This window comes from Pteropus alecto, unplaced genomic scaffold (genome assembly GCF_000325575.1).
Source record: "Pteropus alecto unplaced genomic scaffold, ASM32557v1 scaffold146, whole genome shotgun sequence".
NCBI classification, from domain to species: Eukaryota; Metazoa; Chordata; class Mammalia; order Chiroptera; family Pteropodidae; genus Pteropus; species Pteropus alecto.
Window position 1 is genome coordinate 21,720,736 of NW_006442107.1, and position 8,421 is coordinate 21,729,156.

At 32.5% G+C, this 8,421-nt stretch overlaps 1 pseudogene; it reads left to right on the plus strand.

Annotated features, from left to right (window-relative positions):
- The first annotated feature begins 3,729 nt into the window (after nucleotides 1–3,729).
- On the plus strand, nucleotides 3,730–3,848 carry LOC112469295 (annotated as a pseudogene).
- Nucleotides 3,849–8,421: the final 4,573 nt, after the last annotated feature.

Sequence of the window (8,421 nt, forward strand, 5' to 3'; positions counted from 1 at the left end):
GTGGAAATAGAATGCTAGCCACTTATGTAATTTTAAATTTACTAGTAGTCACAATAATGAAAGTAAAAAGAAAGAAGCGAAATTTATTTTAAAAATATCACATTTAATCCGATATATCCAAAATGTTATTTCAATATATAATCAATGTTAAAAATTGAAATCTTTTACATTCTTCTCATCTGAAGTCTTCGAATCTGTATTTTACAATCCCGGTCCATTTTAATTTGAACCCTTTTCAAGTATCCAGTAGCCACATATGGCTAGTACATTTAGAATGTGTAACCCCCTCCCCCCAATTTGAAATTACTAGAAATTTTTAAAGTTCTCCATATAATGATATGAGAAACATTTTATTGCAAACAGCTGATATGAAAATTTCTTTATAGAGAGATCATTAGGGAGGAGAAGATGCTTTCATAAACCTAGTATAGGGTAAATGCAACTTCCAGGATCTGAAGGTAACTGGGTGGTGCCCAGTTTTCAGGAAAGATAATATTAAAAAGTGAAAATTTGCATATTGGTGAGAGAAAGAGAAGAATTTAGGAGGGGAAAGCAAATGGTTTTGAGTGTTCAGTAGGGAAGGTCAGAGGCATAGTGAGCACTTCCCTCCAATCCTTATGAAATCTACACTACTCTAACATGATTTTGTATTAGTGGGATTTTATTTTTGATGGTGCCAAGTGCGGGGAGAAGCTTGGAAGGGAAAACAAAGAGACAGCTAATATTTGGGTTACAATAGTACAGTTCATAACTAATACCTAGAGTAGAGATGTGGCCTTACATATCAAAGTGAGATCTGAAAATTATGATACCTCAGAAAACCATGTGCTTCCTTTAAGTCTTGTGCTTTTTTTCCTTTAAGTCATGTGCTTCCTTTAAGTCTTGTACTTTTCTCCTGCATCTTGTGTGTTTTACAGTCTAAAATTTGTAAGTGTACACAGTTTTTTAGAAGTTATTCCTGTCCTACCACTAGACAGCATAACATAGTGGCTTAGAGTGAAGGACCTGATCAGGGCAGCTCATGTTTGAATCTCAGCACTGCCACTTACTTGCTGAGTGATTTGAGTCGTAGTTTATTATCTCTCATCTGTAGCTTCACACTTAGTACAATAGAAAGGAAAGTGGTATTCACCTAATAGAGTGCACATGCCTGCACATAGTCAGAGCTCAGTAGATGATGGTTATTACCACTATTAGGCAGGCCTATGCCTAACCCAGTGTGGTCCCTGGATCCACACCAACACCATCACTCAGAACTTGTTATAAATGCAAATTCTCCAGTCCATCCCACTGCCCAGACCTACTGAAACAAGAAACTCTAGGGGTAGACTTAGAAATCTGTGTTTTAGAAATGCCTCCAAGTGATTCTGATGCAAGCTAAAGCTTAAAAACCAATGGTCTATAACAATTCCTAATGAATAAGAAAAGAAGTCATTCCATTTTAAAGACCTCCAAAGCAGATGCTTCAAGCTCCCTTGGTGACTTGTTCAAGTGTTTAGCTGTTCCTGTGGTCAGGAACTTCTTGTTTTCCAATAATATATGTGTGAAATGCTTTGAGACTCTTTGAGGAATACTGTAATATGAAGACAAATGCTATCACTATCTTACCTATTTATCCCCAAGTTGAAGCCTGTAGTGATATTTAGGTCTTTCAGACTCTACCTTGGTGAACTCCCCTTAGAGCAATACCTACAACAACTCTTTCCTCTTTTTAACGTCATTGTTTTCCTCTTCTTTCTGTTCACTACCTGAGTTTATTTTTTTGGTGTATTAAATCTTCCCTGAGATTGAACTTCCATTTTGCTTTCTCATATGCCCACTCCAGCAACCATTCCAACTCACCGTATTTTCTTTAGTAGCTTTGTCTCTAAGTCCGTATAAGTATTATAAATGGCTTGTGTTCCACATAAAAATGATAAGCAATAAGTAATTGTTTACAGAGCCAAATACAGTCTTTATATCTACAAAAGTAAAAGAAATGAAATCTCTCCATCTTTCCACCCTGAATACCATGCTCCTTTAGTTGCATGCCATGAAAGGACAACTATTTGTCCTTGAAATAATGTTTGGCAACTACAAAAAAGCTACAGGAGGGAAGTGATCCTCAGGAATATTATTCTCAGTCTTTCCTTTTAACTGGTGTCTGTATTTTTCCTTCACAGCATAAAACCATTGCCTTCTTCCTGTTGCTTCTCTTTACAGAGAACATTGACCTGCTGCAGAAAACAACGGCGCTTAACGCACTAGCTCATCATAGGAAGTAATGGAGCAAGACAGCCACGGCATGAAGTGGGAAATCTGGAAAATTCTTCCCCTGCTATCTCTTCCCTCCTCCCCCATTTTGCTCCTCCTCCTACTGCCCCTATTCTGGTTTATAATTTAATTTTTTTTCTAAAAGAGAATTACTTATACATTTTAATTAGGATTTCATAATTATGTCTCTATACCCTACACATGGCAATTGCCAGAATTTCTTCTGGAGCAACAGAAATAGCAAAGCACTACAGGTGAACATCTGCAAAGCCTGTTATGTGAACACCATTTCTCAGTCCATGCTCCTTCTCCCCTGCCCATTCCTACTCCAAGTATAGTGGAGATTTGACAGTTCACTTGCACTGTGATTATCTGCTCTTCAAATCATAAGATTGTTTCCAAGTTGATTATTCTTAGCCACCACTATGCTTTGTTCTGAAGCCTTACCATTTTCATTAAAATTTACACATACAAAGGTTTTCATTCTAATATCCAATTTGAAGATATTATGATCTATTTTGTGCAGTGTGACATATACTATCTTGAGTTACTGTTCATGCCACCAGCATTAAAGCAGTTTAGTCTCTGTCATAAGCCCTAGAATTCATGGTTTTTTAACAGCTATAAAAATACTCATATATTCCATGATGACAAAGCTGTACTTGGGAAGTGAATATTTGTGGAAAATGAGAAGGACCTTGCTTACTGTTTTAAAAGCCCAAAATACTATAGTTTTCAGGGCATTTTACTTTTTTTTGCCCATCAGAATGAAAAATAGTTTAATTTAATTTCTTAAAAGAAATATGAGTAGCAGTATAGTCATTACTAGCTCCTTTGCTAGATTTTTAGTCATTTCATTTTAAAAAAGAATTGCCTATTTGGAATAAAATTATACTTGCATAAAAATTTGTCACATTCTTAGTGTGTGTTCATTTTGCCCGCATTTTAATCCATGCTGAATGCTACTTGGTAAATCTGTAACAGCAGACATGCTTTTTTTGTCTGTAAAAATAATGCTTTTATGTAGGTTTTTTTTTTTTTCCCCTGAGCTCTGATAATTGTTTTGGTTATAGGAAGTTAATGTTTATTTTTTAATCTGTGTTAATTTTTCGATAATCCGTATAAAGGATTTATTAATACCTGTAGATGCAAATTTACCCCAATGTTAATAATTAAAAAGCCTTTGACATTGTGAATTTAACTATCAAATGACAATATAATAGAAAATCAAGGATCTGAGAGATTCTGGGTTCTCTTGGTCATGTGGCCCACCCTCAATCTTTCATGTACCTCTGGATTATCTTTCATTATTCCCTTTTCTTCATCCCAAATCAATACTCAAAGCTGTCTAATTACTTTGGAAGATTGTATGGGTATGGGTTTTGCTTCCTTACATGTCTATTTCTATGTAGGTGAGAGATATAGAAAGGATCCTTGGTCAGCACTTCCTACCTATGGCTTTTTAAAAAGAGTTGGATCTACAGCCATGTTGCCTTGAACAAGCCCGATCCCATCTGATCTCAGAAGCTAAGCAGGGTCAGGCCTGGTTAGTACTTAGATGGGAGACCACCTACGAAGACCAGGTGCTATAGGTGTAAAAATTAAAAAAAAAAAAGAGATTATAAGCTGACAAGCCCCTTGCAATCTGTGAGGTCAACCAAGAGTTTCCTTGCCTAAGAAAGTAATAATAAAAAAAAATAAAAATAAAAAAATTAAAAGAGTTGAGTGGGTCATAAAGATAAGTAAATGGTTATTTGACTTTTAATAGATGAAACTCAGCAATGTTTTTACAAGTCTATTGCATGTGTAGTTTATACTTACATACCCATATATCACCATGGAATAATGAGATCCTTGTTATGGCCTTTTAAAATAGCTGTGTAACTGTGGACAAGCTGTGTAACTGTGGACAAATCACATAAAATATGTGAGCCTGTTTCTTTATTTGTGAAAAGTGATGCTATTATAGCCTTTGCTTTCCTTTCAGGATTCCTGCAAAACTCATGGTTTTAAATATTGCCCAGTTTTGGATTTATAATCTAGAACTTTAGCTTTAAATTCACTCCTCAATTCTAAATATATTTATATCTACATCTGTATACATTAGCTTTATTGAGATATAAGTTGTGTACTAAAAATCACCAGTTTTCACAAGGAATATAATAAATAATATTGTAATAACTTCATATGGTGACAGATGGTTACTAAACTTAACACGGTAATCACATTATAAGATATATAAATATTGAAGAACTATGTTGTACACCTGAAACTAATATTGTATGTCAACTATAATTTTTAAAAATCACCAATTTTAAGTATACTATTCAATAATTTGGCAAATTTATTCAGTTGTGTGACCACAACACAATTAAGTTTACTCTATTTTATTGATGAGAAATATTTCTTTATGTAAATCTAACATGATTAGTTTATCTATTCACCAGTTAATAGACATATGAGTTATTTCCAGTTTTTTGTTCTTATGAATAAAGTTACCATGAACATTTACGTACATATCTTTGTGTGGACACATTTTTGTTTCACTTAGGTAAATAAATACTAAAGAGTAGAATTGCTGGTTCAAATGTTAAGTGCATATTTAACTTTGTAAGAAATTGTTCAATGATTTTTCAAACTAACTGTACCATTTCGCATTATCACAAGCATTGTATGAGAGTTCTAGTTTGTCTAAACCCTAATCAACACTTGATGGTGTCAGTCTTCAGTTTTCACTATTCTAGTAGGAATGTGTGTGGTGATATCTTTTTATGGTTTAAATTTACATTGTCTTGACTATTTAATAATATTAGGCATCTTTCATGTGCTTGTTTACCAACATGTAATAAATCCCTTACACAAATTATTAACATAATAACAGTTTTGTCAAACTGCTATTCAAGTCTTTTGCTTATTTTTCTTTTAGATTTTCTTATTATTGAGTTGTAAGTGTTTTTTATATATTTTTGTAAATTGACCTTGTGTCCAGAAACCCTGGTAAACTACTTATTCTCGTAGCTTTGTAGTAGTTTTCTTAGAATTTTCTGCATAGAAGATGATGTTTTCGATTAGTAAAGAGTATTACTTCTTTCTTTCCATTATGTATGCATTTTATTTCTGTTACTTGCCTTATTGTAGAAGTTAAGGCCAGGACAATGCTGAGCTTTGTTCCCAGTCTTAAGGGGAAATGTTTAGGGGTTTTTTACCATTAAGTATGATGTTTGCTGTAGTTTTTTTTTTTTTTTTTAATAGAGGCTATCAGGTTAAAGCAGTTCCTTTCTATTTTTAGTTCGTAGATTTTTTTTTTATCATAAACCAGTGTTCAATTTTTTTAAAATGCTTTTTCAGCATCTATAGAGATGATAATATTATTTTTAATTTTAATCTGCTAATATGTTGAGTAATATTGACTGATTTTCAAATCATAAGCCAACCTTGCATTCCTGGCATAAAAGCCACTTGGTCATAAATGCATTATTCTTTTCATATATTGCTGGATTTGAATGCTTAATTTTATTTTAGGATTTGCATCTGCATTCATGGGAATATTCGTCTATGGTTTCCTTTCTGTGTAAACTCTGCTTTCGATATTAGGGATTTGGTGTCAGTATTTTCTCCACCGCTATTTTCTGAACATTTGTGTACAATTTGTTTTATTTCTTCTTTAAAAATTTGGTAGAACTCACAAGTGAAGTTAAATCTATACTGAAAATACCCTTTCAGGAAGGTTTTAACTATGAATTAAAATTCTTCACTAAATATAGGGCTGGTCATGTTATCCATTCCTTCTTGAATGAGTTTTGTGTTTTTCAAGGAATTCGGCCATTTCACTTAAGTTATTGAATGTACTAGTGTAAGGTTTTTACTATTATTTAATTATACTTTTGGGTCCCTGAATATGCAGTGATACCTCTGATATTGATCATTTGTATCTTTTACTTCATCAGTCCAGAGGTTGAACAATTTTGTCATCTCCTAAAAAACAGCTTTTGGTTTTATTTATTTTGCTCTATTGTTCTTCTGTCTTACATTTCATTGATTTTTCTTCTTATTTTTATCATTACCTTCCTTAAGCTACGATTGTGATTAATTTGCTCTTCTTTTCTAGGCTGGTATGGGTGTTGCTTAGACATTTTACTTCAGATATTTCTTCCTTTCTAATATGAGCATTTAATGCTATAAATTCTGCCTGAGAACTAATGTAATTATTTCCCAGAAATTTTGATATGTTGAGTTTTAATTTTCATTCACATCAAATAATTTTCAATTTTTTGTGATTTCTTCTTTGACCAATAGTTATTTACAAATATGTTGGTTTCAAAATATTTGAGAAATTTCCAGATATATTTATTTATTTGCCTTCTAATTTAATTTGCTGTGGTCAGAAAAAATACTTTGTACATTTCAAAATTTTTAAAATTTATTGAGATATTGAGACCATAGTATGGTCTATTTTGCTGAATGTTCCATATGCACTTGAAAAGATTAAATATTCTATTGTTACTGCTGGAGAAATGTTTTACAAATATCAATTAGGTCAAGTTGGTTGATAGTATTTTTCAGTTCTTCTATATCCCTATTGACTTCTGTCTAGTTGTTCTATCAATTACTACAAGAGGGGTGTTGAAATCTTCAAATTTAATTATGACCATCTCTATTTCTCCTTTCATAAGTGTTTGCTTCATATTATTTTGAAGCTGTTATTAGACAAGTAAACATTTAGTTTTTCTATATCTATTTGGTAAATTGACCCCTTTATTATTAATTTTTGTCTCTCTTTACATTTTATAATATTTATAGTTCTGAAGTTTCTTGGTTTAATGTTAAAATATCCACTTAATTTTTCTTTTGAGTAGTGTTAGCTTTTAATTTGTCTGTGTCTTTATAATTAACGTGGATTTCTCATAGACAGCGTATAACTGAGTCCTACATTTTTTAACCTATTTGGAAAATCCTGCTTTTATTTGAAGTGTACAAATATTTTATATCTAGAAAAATGGTCATAGTAAGGTTGAAATCTAACATGTTGCATTTTCTCTATTTATTATATCTGTTATTTAGTCTCTTTTTCTTTCTTCCTTCTTTTAGAATAATTGTGTATTTTATGATTCTACTTTATCTACCACATTGGCTTATCAACTCTACTTCATTGTTTCATATTTTAGTGGTTGCTTTAGGTTTTACAGAAAACAATTAACTTATTAAATTTAATCTTGAAATGAAATTATATCATTTCATGTACAGTATCAAAACCTTAAGCACTATAGTTTTATTTTCTCCCTTCCATTTTTTTCTCCTCACCACGGGCTACATATTCCTTTCATTGTTTTGTTTTATTTTGTTTACCTGATAAGTTTTGATTGTATACCAGATATTTTAATATTACTTGTTTGGTACTAGATATTTTTTTACTCCCATAAATATTCTTGAGCACTGTTCTGAAATGAGGTTCAATTATTTGGAACCAGTTTATCCATTTGGGTCTTAAATTTAAAGTTAATTGGGCATGACCAAGGTAGCATTTAGTCTAGGGCAAATACTTTCCCAGTACTGAAATAATGCTCTTCTTTGTACTCTAACTTATGGGTACAAAGTTTCCCACTCGGATCATTGGGAATAGATTTATTCCCAGCCTTGTGCGAGCGCTGAGAACTATCCACCTTAATCCTTTTGGGTGTTTTCTTCCTTGACTTTGGATAGTTTCATCATATACAGGTGTTAGTCAATACTCAACTAAATATCCAAGGCAGACTCTCTGCAGGTACTTTCAGTGTACAAGTCTTTATCATTAATTAATTAATTAATTAATTAATTTATTTAATATTAGTTTCAGATATACAGTACATGCAATGCTCTTCTTTGTGGTACTTTACCCTGGAAACTGTAATTACCTTGGCTTTCCCAGATTCATGATGTAGTCTTCTCAACTCATAAGGAACTCTGGTCTTGGCCCAAATTTCCCCTCCCTGTATCATAGCCTGGAAATTTTCTCCAGACAGTAACCTGGGGTAATTTTAGGGCTCATCTCATTTGATTTTCAGCTCTCAGATATCACTGTTTTTCCTTGCTGATATTCAATGTATTGAGCACCATTGTTTCATAAACATATGCAACATATGTATATATGCACATACGTATGTATATGTGTGTGTGTGTGTGTGTGTGTGT